The sequence below is a fragment of the Aythya marila genome, assembly GCF_965140915.1.
Source record: "Aythya marila genome assembly, chromosome: 2".
NCBI classification, from domain to species: domain Eukaryota; kingdom Metazoa; phylum Chordata; class Aves; order Anseriformes; family Anatidae; genus Aythya; species Aythya marila.
Window position 1 is genome coordinate 28,344,667 of NC_139043.1, and position 12,678 is coordinate 28,357,344.

A 12,678-nucleotide genomic window follows, 5' to 3' on the forward strand; every position below is an offset into this window, starting at 1 on the left:
CAGACAACCCTCTGAGAGAGATAAGTTTGTATTTGTAACAAGAAAATCAAATCTGATTTGTCTAGTGATAACAACAAATGCCACTTAGAATAAAATGAGTTTCAGGCGTTCAACTCTAAAACAGAAGTAAATCTGTGTTCAGTTAAATTTCAGATACAGCATTGACTGTCTGGTCTTTTTTTTACTTATTCTACACCATCATCACGAAGTAAACACTGTAAATACATATTGCTGCCTGACTATGGAATATTGGCCTCATATTACATACTTGATTAACTGCACCTACTTTCATACTGTTATATTGTGTTGTTTTGTGTGTGTTTTTTTAGGAGAACATCTTCCCCATTTCAAGCTTTAGGTAAACCTCTTATTTTTATTTTATGCAAAGAGAACTGTCATTTTCTATGTGCCACATGGCTGTTTTAAAATATTTTGCATCCATTTAGCCAAGACTCCAAAGCCTCATCTTCTGCTTGCAGCAGAAGGTTAGCAAGTCAATAGCAGCAGGCCTAAATTTATGGTGCCAGCCTTGCTTCTATTTTTCTGCAGTGACATTTGACTATGAAATACATAGAAAGTCCAGCAAGGAGCACAAGGCCTGTCCTGCTTGATGACCAATCTGTTCCAGATGAATTATATCTCTAAATTAGGGGATTATTGTCTCAAGTTTTGTCTTTTTAGTAGTCTCACCATAATATTTTAGCAACAACCATACTAACAAATACTACAAATACAACCATACTAACTAAATACTAAATACTATTGGGATAAAACAAGACAAACCTCATATATTCTACTTTTCAGAAAGAAATACACTTTACATTTTTACACATAAATTGTACTTCATATGTATACAGTAAAGTTTTTCTAATATGGATTCCCTTGAAGTATTAGCCATGTGGGAAAAACAATATGAATGGACAGAATGTCAGATGGGGAATTCAACATCATAAAGGAAATCAGTGCAATAAGACAATAAAATATTTTTTAAAAATATAAATAAAATTTAAAAAAAAAAAAAAAAAAGAGAGAGAGATTTCTTAGAAGCAGACAACTATATTTCTAGAAGAAAATAGGAGAAAAATAGTATCTTTCAGGGTTGGATGGAGACTGAAAGTGACAGACTTTACATAGGTTTTAGGAACTCTTTGCTAGGTTTATTTTAATGTTTCAGTCCAATGAATAGTTGATGTGAATTTTTGTTGTTGGAAGTTGTTTTAATTAAAAACATAGCACATTATAGAACTCGACTGTGTTCTTATTGTGCCACTAGTGTGTTATTGTAACCTTATGTTAATTTTTAGGAGCTAGTCTAGACCAACAGTTCATGTTATGAAACTGTGTGGCTCTATGGATAGACCATACACTGCAAATTGAGAGGATCCTGTTGTTCCCAGGGTTCACTTACCTGCTTCCTTTGTACATAATCTTCAAAAGCATCTTCTTATGGACTTCATACGATGGAAACGATGGCAAAAGCCCTGAACCCTGTGGTTTCTCCCATATTTGAGATATTGAGGAGCTCAGGGTTTTATAGAATGTCTTCTCCTCGTGACAAATCCAAGTCTTAATATGTAAAGAAGGAAAAGTCTGCTTACCTGCTTAGCCAGAAGTACCAATTTACCACACATAGATCTGATTTAGGAAAAATTAAGCAGGCAACTGTACAGAGATCTACAAGAACATATACAGCACAACTGAAGTGACTAGATAATGTTTATTCACTGTTACAATAAAGGAACAAGGATCACACAGAGATACTAAGAGCAGTTTGAATAGAACAAATATAAATACTATTTCATATATGAAATATATGAAATTGTGGAACTTATAGCTACAGGCTGTTTTGGAGTCCAAGGGTTTAAATTTACGCAGGACAGTATCAATAGCTATTAAAAACAATGACCTGGATACAGCTAATGGCCCAGGAAACCCTTAAATTACATACAGATTGAAGAATATTTGTGGAATATTTCTACATTCCTATCCTGTTTCTTTAGCATCCCCTATTGACCAACACTAACGATGAGATTCTGGGAGAGAAGATAAGATGTGACATATAATGGGAGCTTATTTTTTCTAACCTCTGGTAATTTAGTATTCTTATTCCACAACAAAAGAAAATTACTTTGGAAAAAAAAAAAAAAAAAGGGAGAAAAGTTTTTTAAAAAATGTATTTTGCAGTATGTCTTTGGAGATTCACTGGATGGTAGGCTTCTGACATATTTACAGATACATTACATTCAAATTTTACTCAAATCCCACAAGTGCTCTTACTGTTTGGGCTTTTATTTGAAGAGTGGTTTTGTTGGGGAAAAAAAAAAAAAATTATTGGAGGAAACTTAACTGGAAACTCTAGTCTATGTATCTACAAAATACACAGCAAATACTGCTCGAACTATACAGTAGATGCAAAGGTGAAAGAAATGGCTGGTTGTTTGTACAGCCTCATACCAGAAGTATGGTCCAGGAAATTAGACAAAAAATTAGTCCAAATTCACACTTTTTCCCCAAACTGTATGTAAAGCAGATGTAGTGAACTGTACAACCACCAGTGTACTAATTCACTGCTAGTACATAACTATTTTAGTGTACTTATTTGAAATTATTTTATTAAAACTTGACACCATACATGCTTTCATTATCATTATCATTTTTACAAGTACAGAATAAAAACATTCTTTCAGTCAACACAGTATTATTGCTGAAAGCTTTAAAATAGAATATTGAACAGTACACCACAGGGCATTTACTAGCGTTGACTCTCAGTTCAGCTTCAGTTGTGCTCTCAACAGGCCTTTATCTGTGTCCAGTATCACAGAATTATAAGTGCTGTCTCCAAGTCTAAATGTCCAGTTGATGAGATGCAGGTGCCCGGTGACATTTCAGATGTCCTGACATATCTTTCTTGGCTTCCAGCTCCCATTCACGACAGTCACATGCCGACTGTACATATCTGCAAGGCACAAGTAGCAGTTTTAAATACCTTAGAGCATCTTGGAGGACCCTAGATACCAACCTCATTAGGCAACTCAATTAATACCATAATTCCATGAGATAGTTAATCTGGATTTGGGGTACATAAATTCTGTGAGCCATAAGTATATGACATAAAGCAGTGATATATTTCAACTCAGACTTTTCATAGTCATTGGGGTCGGGGGTGGGGGATGGGGGGGTGGGGGGGGAAGATGTGCTAAGATCCTGTATGAGGTTTACGTGGCAAGGTTTTGGTAGCAGAAGGGCTGCAGGGGGGAGCCTCTGTGAGCAGAGCCCAGCAGCTGCCCCATGTCAGATCAGAGCCAGCTCCAGCCAGCTCAAAAAGGGACCCACTGCTGGCCAGAGCCGAACCACAGAAAGACACTGGGTGGGCCTCTGGGAGAGCAGGTTTAAGAAGTGAAAAACTACTGCACCACAGCGTCTGGTAGAGAGACGAGTGAGAAGCAGCCCTACAGTCCCCCAGGTCAGTGCAGCAGGAGGGCAGGAGGTGCTCCAGGCACGCAGCAGAAGTTCACCTGCAGCCTGCGGAGAGGACCCTGGTAGAGCAGGCTGTCCCCCTGCAGCCCATGGGTCCCACATGGAGCAGATCTCCATGCTGCAGCCTGTGGAGGAGCCCCCAGTGGAGCAGGTGGATGTGGCTTGGAGGAGGCTGCGGCCCATGGAGAGCCCCTGCAGAAGCAGGCCCCAGGCCAGAGCATGGAGAGGAGCCCATGCAGGCACAGGGGGTGTGGGGGGAGCTGCCACCCATGGGGAACCTGTGCTGGAGCAGTTTGCTCCTGGGGGATGGACCCTGTGGTACAGAGCCATGTGGAAGCAGTTCTTGAGGAGCTGCTGCCTGTGGGCAGCCCCCACAGGCTCAGTTTGGGAAGGAAGGCATCCTGTGGGAGGGACCCCATGTGGAGCAGGGTCAGAAAGTGACTGTGAAGGAGCAGTGGAGATGAAGTGTTATAGACTGACCACAGCCCCCATTCCCTGTTCCCCTGCATTGCTGGGGGGGGAGCAGAACTGTGTAGGATGGGGGAGAAGGTGTTTTTAGTTCACTTTTAGTTTCTCACTGTTCTAGTCTACTAGGGATAGGAAAAAATTACATTAATCTCCCTATGCTGACTTTATTTTGCCCATGATTATTATTGTTGAGTGATCTCCCTGTCTTTATCTCAACCCTTGAGCACTTCCATTGTATTTTCTCCCCCTTTTCCTTTGAGGAGTGGAAGTGAGAGAGTGATTGTGGTAGAGTACAGCTGCATAGTAGGGTAAAAACACCACATATGCTACCACACTTTATATTGGACATGATTATCACTATAATTTTAGGCCAAAATTGATACAAACTGTGTCATGGTTTAACCCGGCCGGCAGCTAAACACCACGCAGCCGTTCACTCACCCTCCCCCCTCCCTCTCTGGGACGGGGGAGAGAAATGGAAAGTGAAGCCCGTGAGTTGAGATAAAGACAGTTTAATAAGACAAGAAAATAATAATAACAAAAATAATAATAACAATAATAACAATAATAACAATAATAACAATAATAACAATAATAACAATAATAATAATAATAATAATAATAATAATAATACAATGGTGATAATAGGAAAGTAATAAAAATATGTACAAACAAGTGATGCACAATGCAATTGCTCACCACCCGCTGACCGATGCCCAGCCTAACCCCGAGCAGTCCGGCCCCCTCCCCCCGGCTAGCCACCCCTATATATTGTTTAGCATGACGTCAGATGGTATGGAATACCCCTTTGGCTAGTTTGGGTCACCTGTCCTGGGTCTGTCCCCTCCCAGCTCTTACTGCACCCCCAGCCTGCCTGTTGGCAGGACAGAGCAAAAGGCTGAGATGTCCTTGGCTTGGTATAAGCACTGCTCTGCAACAATTAAAACATCGGGGTGTTATCAGCACTCTTCTCATCCTAAGCCAAAACACAGCATTCCACCAGCTACTAGGAAGAAAATTAATTCTGTTCTAACTGAAACCAGGACAAAACTGTCTATGCATAAACATAAAGATTGCTTTAATATTGCTTTATTTATTCTAGCTCATTTAACAGAAATGATATTGAATTTTCATACCTGTTCTGGATTAGTTGCACATGTGTTTTTATTTTGTCATCCAAGTCTTAGTAAAAAGATAATATTCCTCATTGACCTAAACTATCCTGATATGGTTACTATTTTGACAAGATATCAATCATGAATTGTTTTACCCTTGTCTCTGAGGAGCCAAAGCCTGAAATGGTGTGTCCTTCACTGGTCTGATAGATACAACAAAGCATTTTTCAACCCTTTTTTAATCTGAATTTATACATACAGTACACTCTCCTGCTTTTGATGTCTCTTAATGCCAAAAGTTTCCCACTTGAGTATCCCAGACATATGCAGAAATATCTTCTCAGAAACAATCATTTCTTAAGTACCAGGTGCAAATCTTCAGTTTGAGCCTAAGAAGATTCTAAGTTCCCAGACAGAAAAAACAAAACAGTGATTTTTGCCTTCATTCTCACCAAGAATCACATCACACACAAGTCTTTTGAGCATTGATTTTTTCATCGTGTCGGGTGCTCTTGGGAATACATTCAGAACACCAGACTTCCTACAGCTCAGCAATGCTTACTCAAAAAGTTACTTTTATTCATTGAATTAAGATGCTTTCACTAATCACCAACTGTCTATGTTATTATTGGAGGGAGATTTTGTTTGTTTGTTTGGTTGGTTGGTTGCTTGTTTTCTGTTGTTGTTTTGGTTTGGTAAGCTATTACAATAACTTAGAATAAGGCAATGTAGATTCTGGCAGTGTTTCTAAGTAGATACCTACTGAACCTGACAATTATGTGAAGTTGATTTTATTGCTTGATTTTTCTCACTTTTTATTCCTCTGTCTGTCCATCATTTCTATTTAAACTGTAAGCAATTCATAGCTGATGCTTCCTTCCACGATACATTTTGCAAATTTCCTCACACAGTGAGGCCTTCATCTCTGTTGAGATACTATCAGATAGTCTAAAATATCTAAGTCTAAGAGAAGACCACATTTTTTGTCAGACAAATACATCTCTAAAATCCTGCTGTTTAACGAAACCAAGTTCTTTCTTGGCTTCTGAACCTCATGGTAGTCAGAAAAAAACCTTGACAACTTTGAAATATTAAATATGGCACCGTTCCCCACATACATTTTCTTCATTACAGAAAATATGTTCCTCGTATTGGCTGGCTCTGTCCACATTCTCAAATTGCAACAGATATGAGGATTCATAAAGTTTCGTGTTGCTCACTGCTTCCAGAATATTTTTTTTCCTTCTCAAAAACCTTTTGCATTATGAATGAATGCCCTCTGGACAGAATATATCCCCAAGGTTTTGTCAGAAATTCTTACCTACATCCTGGCTATTATCCCAGGAGCACTGACAATGATGATGATACCACTGGGCAATTTTTCTCTATCAGTCTAAGTTTTTGCTCTCAGTTATTTCAGCACCTTTTATGGCAACCACTACAATCATTAGTTAAAATTGTTGAGACCCTCCCTGCCCCAGTGAACTCTGATAGTTTCAGTGTCTTTCAGCAAAGCACTATAATTTTCACAGTTTTAGATCTGATCTCTAAAAGACTTTTTTCTTTTCTAAAGATGGCAGGATATATCAGAACATCATCTTACAACTTGATACGGATCTCAACCTACAAGTTATGATGAAGCACTTAGTGGTGCTCCAGGGAATACCCTGGTTGTCTCTAACTATGGAGTTTAGATGGTACCTGAGAAAAGAAGTTTGACAAGCAGATGTCTTGTTGATCTGAGGCATTCTGTCGTAGAGTCTGTTCATGGGCTAGGAAAACATGACACAGAAGGATAGGGTTAAAAAAAAAAGTGTGTGTGTGTGTGGGGGGGGAAGGTCATAGTAGAAGTCTATAAAATCACAACAGTTGTACATAGGGGAAACAAGGAATGATTGTTTAATGTTTCAAGATCTAGACAGCATAAAATGGCAGGTGGCACATTCAAAGCAAAAAGTAGGAAGATTTTCACAAGAAAAAGATCTTTTCATAGCTTCATGATTAGGCTTTGAAGTCTCTTGCTAAAGAACAATATGAATGTGAAAGTGAAACGTGTTCAGCAAACAACCAAATTAATGCAGGAAAAATCTACCCAAGGTCACTAAAAAATAGTAAGAAAAGCAACACTCCTGGTTCAGCAAAGTTGTGTAGGCTAGAAGAGTCTCAGTAAAGTACCATGCTTGCCCTGTCCATATACTTTTTCTAAAACATTCTTTCTGGGTCACTCTTGGAGACATCTTGACTAGATAGACCTTTGATGTATGGGAGCATATCCACTTTTATATAGAGAATGGTAGCTTTTAGAAATCTGACAAAGCTGAACTTCAGTCACTCAGCACCTGCAGAGCGAGAACTCCATTTTTGCCATTAGTGTAAAGTACATTACAATTTGCAACAGATCAGGTGGAAAGGTAATAACTCGGAGTGGAGTGTTAATAGATCCTATAACCCTTCCACTGTGCTCCTGATATTCACCCTCTGTTATCACAGATTGTCAGCTGGATCAGTAAAGTGAAGAGAGGAATACTAGACAATTCCCTCAATCTTTTTTTTTTTTTTTTTTTGCAGTGCAATCATTTTGATTGTAAAAAATGAGTGGAGGAATCTCCAGCAGTTTGACTCACTGCACAAGGTGATACATAGGCCAATCAGCTATTGAGCCACAAACGAAAAAGCTTCTTGAAAGACTGTGATTGCAACAATGGAATCTGGGACATTCTTGTCCATATCTGTTCATCAGGACTAAAAACATGTAGAAAGCAAAGACAGCAAGAGTGAAAAGCTGGAGAAATAATCATGAAGGAACTCATGCCTGCTATGTAACTGCATATACTGCAGGGTCAAGTTTAAAAATTACTAACAGGGAACTGCCTCCTGATACATGAACCTATGATATTCAGAGAAATTGAACGAGAATTGCGTTGTTACTTATAGACAAAGACGAGAAAGAGAAAGAGAAAGAGAAAGAGAAAGAGAAAGAGAAAGAGAAAGAGAAAGAGAAAGAGAAAGAGAAAGAGAAAGAGAAAGAGAAAGAGAAAGAGAGAGAAAGAGAAAGAGAAAGAGAAAGAGAAAGAGAAAGAGAAAGAGAAAGAGAAAGAGAAAGAGAAAGAGAAAGAGAAAGAGAAAGAGAAAGAGAAAGAGAAAGAGAAAGAGAAAGAGAAAGAGAAAGAGAGAGAAGGAGAGAGAGAAAGAGAAAGAGAGAGAAGGAGAGAGAGAAAGAGAGAGAAAAAGAGAAAGAGATTGGGAAAGCGAGAGGAGAGGAGAGGAGAGGAGAGGAGAGGAGAGGAGAGGAGAGGAGAGGAGAGGAGAGGAGAGGAGAGGAGAGGAGAGGAGAGGAGAGGAGAGGAGAGGAGAGGAGAGGAGAGGAGAGGAGAGGAGAGGAGAGGAGAGGAGAGGAGAGGAGAGGAGAGGAGAGGAGAGGAGAGGAGAGGGGAGGGGAGGGGAGGGGAGGGGAGGGGAGGCGAGGGGAGGCGAGGGGAGGGGAGGCGAGGGGAGGGGAGGCGAGGGGAGGGGAGGCGAGGGGAGGCGAGGGGAGGCGAGGCGAGGCGAGGGGAGGGGAGGCGAGGGGAGGGGAGGCGAGGCGAGGCGAGGCGAGGCGAGGCGAGGCGAGGCGAGGCGAGGCGAGGCGAGGCAGGGGAGGCGAGGGGAGGCGAGGCGAGGGGAGGGGAGGGGAGGCGAGGGGAGGGGAAAAAAAAAAAAACTTGACACTTATCATTCATTTCTTCAATTAATAAGAAAGAAAGCTATGCTTATTCAGTTGCGCTACTGACTTTGCCTGGCTATACAGGTCAAAGGAAATATGGCCTTAATTCTGGATATATTATAATAAAATGGCTAAAATAATGCATTCACCAAGGCCGGAGAGCAAACTCACAAATTAGCCACCAGTTCATTCTACTTGTATACCTATAGGAAAGACAGAAAGTCTGCGAACTCCTCCTAGTAGCAGGTAACAAAACAATTTCCTCTACTTGTGTGTTTGGTTACATGGATGCTTTGATACCATTGCTTTCTTTTTTAGTTCATTCAAGAGAGAAAATTTGGTAAACACATGTAACATGGGACATTCCACTTGAGCAATTTATTTTATGGATTATCTCCAGTCTCTTGCTGTCAAGAGATGCATTCACAATTATTCAAAGATTATTGAGAGTGGCCAAAAAATTACCTCAGTCAGCTTCTTCAACACTTGTGAATTGCCTTTGTTCATACTTTTCTGTGAATATGACAACCTTTCTGTGAATATTACAACCATATTTCACTAGAGCACATTCCACTCTAGCACAAACTTATTTCCCACGTTTCAATGATGACATATTCGTAAGTTATACAACACTATGTAGAACTTTGGACTACCTCACAGTAACTTGATCATGCAGCCTGTGAGGCAGACATCTTCTAAACTCTTGAAAATTATATATATATATATTTATATATAAAAAAAAAAATCCTTAAGTTATCCTAGCAACATATAGTGATGTTGTAACTGGAGCTATAAATGTTCTGAAACTGCATAAACTAATTCACTCTGACTTCAGAGCTCTTTGAAAAGCTTGAGATTCTTGATCAATATTTGCTGGTGGGTTTGGGGAAAGATGACATTTACTTAGTAACAGTAGAGATTTTATACTGTATACTTTACCTATTGAAAGTACTTGTAACTGTACAACGGTGTTTGCCCTTACAATAATTTCAATATAATGTTGACCATAGAAAATGAGAAAAGCAAGTAGAGGAGATAGTCACAGTCATAATTCCAGTGCATTATACTCACAGTATGAGAGTAAAAACAGGCTAATATTTCTGTAGCAACCTTATTTAACTACTTAGTCTGTTCCCTGTGTTTGTACTGCTTCATTGCTTCTATAGTCTGATGACTTACGAATTTTATTTAAAGATGTAAAAGCACAAATATTTAAAAAGTCAGATTTCTGTGGCATATGCTCTTTATAATGCATACTATGTTTGTAACTTTCATTATCATTAATGGGAATTACAGGACAGAGTGTAAAATATATAAAAAATGTTCTGCATAAAATGTGTGGTACATACAAATGTACTTTAAAATTTTGCACCTAGCTTTGAAATTTTTATCAAATATCCAGATATTAAAATGTGCTGTACTTAATTCTGAAAGAAAATATAAAAAGATTTTATCCCAGTTATTCCATTTTTCCTTAACAAAACTTGTGGACAAAAAAAAATGTAATAACCTTAGTGATACTATAGAAGCAATAAGGAGGATTGCTTTACTTATCAAAATTTCTTCCACAACCATATCCCACCAGTGGGGTTGTGAACACTTTGGAGAAAAGACATTCTCCCTGCAATGTACCAAGGCATATCACATATGGTGGTACCTGTTTGGCCTATCACAACCCTTTTAAAAAGTTTATCAATCTTTAATATATGTCTTTAAAGGAAGAATTTGTGAGACAGAAAGTTGATATCATCCCACATTGTCAAGGATATTAAACTGCAGAGAATTGAAGGGATTGAGCCTCATTCAGATTAGTTAAGTACTCTAACACCTAAAAATTTAAAATCAACATTTAGATTGCAAATGACATTCCAAGTTTTCGTACACAAATAGAGAGAACTTAGCATTTCTAAAGAAAAATTTTGTATCCTCTGGAGATTTCTTGCTCTCTGTACAGTATGCCACTGGGTAGTGTGTTTGAACATATGTCCAACTTGCAGTTTCACACCAGCAGACATTTTCTGAGTAACAAATCCTGTTCTGAAAGGTGACACTGAAGAAAGAAAGATGAAGTAGAGCACCTCTTGCACAACAGCCGTTTGGTTCTGTTATTCAGTCAATATGGGAGAGTCCTGAGCTAACTTCCTTTTCTCTGTGATATTTCAGACATACCGCTTTTAATCCCAGAAGTCAGACTTCATCAAACATCATATCAGTCATTTTGGAGTTTAAAGGGATATTCCCATCTCCATCTGTTCAAACAACTGATTTTCACAGAAAATTAAATATTGACACTCCAGCCAAGTGATTAGGTCTCCCATTTGAAAGGTGGAGATGGGAAACAGCTGTTCCTATTCCCCAGTAAAGCCTCTGATCAGTAAACCATGTTCTTACTTAGCAGAGGGCAAGCAATAGTTGTGTTTGATGCAACAGAAGTCAAAAGTCATCCTTCTTTTCTTATCTGCTCTTTGTTGAATAAGATACTCCTTCATAAGAATGAGCTCTCCGGACAGGAATGCCTTAAGCAGATGAAGGCACAACTAGAATCTCCCCATCTTGATGTATTAAGTAGGTTATTGTACCTAGAGGAAAGGGTGGAGGAAGAACTCCTTTAACAGAAAGGAGAAACCTTTTCATCTTTTGATAGAAACCTAGTCTTAGGAGACAAAAGAAAATGTCAGAATACTAGCATTCCATTTTTAATGCAACTGAGTGATATGCCTTGACTAACTGGAGTGAGAAACTGAACTGGGGTCTCCATTAGCCAGAACTATAGATCTAGCCAAAATAATGTTCTTTTCCACAGATTTTTGTTGTTGTTCTTCTTCTTCCTTGTCACAATTCATTTTGAAAATTCAAAGAAAAATAAAACCAAGCTCCTTTTAGGGTGAATATATTTACAGCATTATTTATGTTTTGAGCATCAACCCTGTCAGTTTTGATAGTTAATAATTACTTATAGCCTCCCAGAACAAATTTGGTTCACTCATCCTTGATACACACCTACACAAAAAGTCCCATTAACAAAAAGTCCCATTACAAAATGTGCCTTTTATCTATAATCAAACCACTGTTATTACAGATAGTTACATTGAAATTGTTTTGAGGAATGAATAAGGTTATGATCATTCACCAAACACTTTTCAAACCATACTTCCACCAGCTCCAAATTAGCTCCATTGGTGGATATTTTTTTACCCTGATATTTTTCCTAGCTACCTCCAGCTATAATTAGTCCCTGAAAATTGTCTCTCTCCTTGCCTGGAAAATGTTTTATACTCCAGCCATAGCTCTTTTTAATGAAAATCCCTGAACTGATAAAATCTTAGTAACCTATTCAGAACATCTATGACCAGTGTTCCTCTTAACAAAGCAACAACAAAAGCCAATGTATTAATATTTTTAATGCAAAAAGGTATATTTAATATGAAAAAACAAGTATGAAAAATGCATGTTAATGCAATTTTACTAACTGCTCAGTTTTCATAAATAGAAAAACCCAACATCCACTGTTTTATACACAGATATCTATATGTATTTTTTTCCTGATGTTTACTCTTTACTTCAACTTACTATAAATTTGTCTATATTCATATTATTTCTCTAATACTTTTTCAAAAATAAATAAATAAATAAAAGTAATCCCCTCTTTTTGACAGGCATAAACATCAAGAAGAAAATTCAAAGGTGCAGTATTTTTACTTTTTCTGTTTCCATCTTGTTAAAATTCAGAAATGCAATTTTACATGGAAACAAAACAAGACAAAACAAAAATGCACAAGAAGAATGGATTCCTAAACTCTCAAGAGCTTCTTCAATAATTGTCTTGTAAATATTTTATTGTTACCAGTATAATGATTTATTGTAATGGTTTACAGTACAGTTTACAAGATGCTTTATGGGTCAGATTTAGAACTC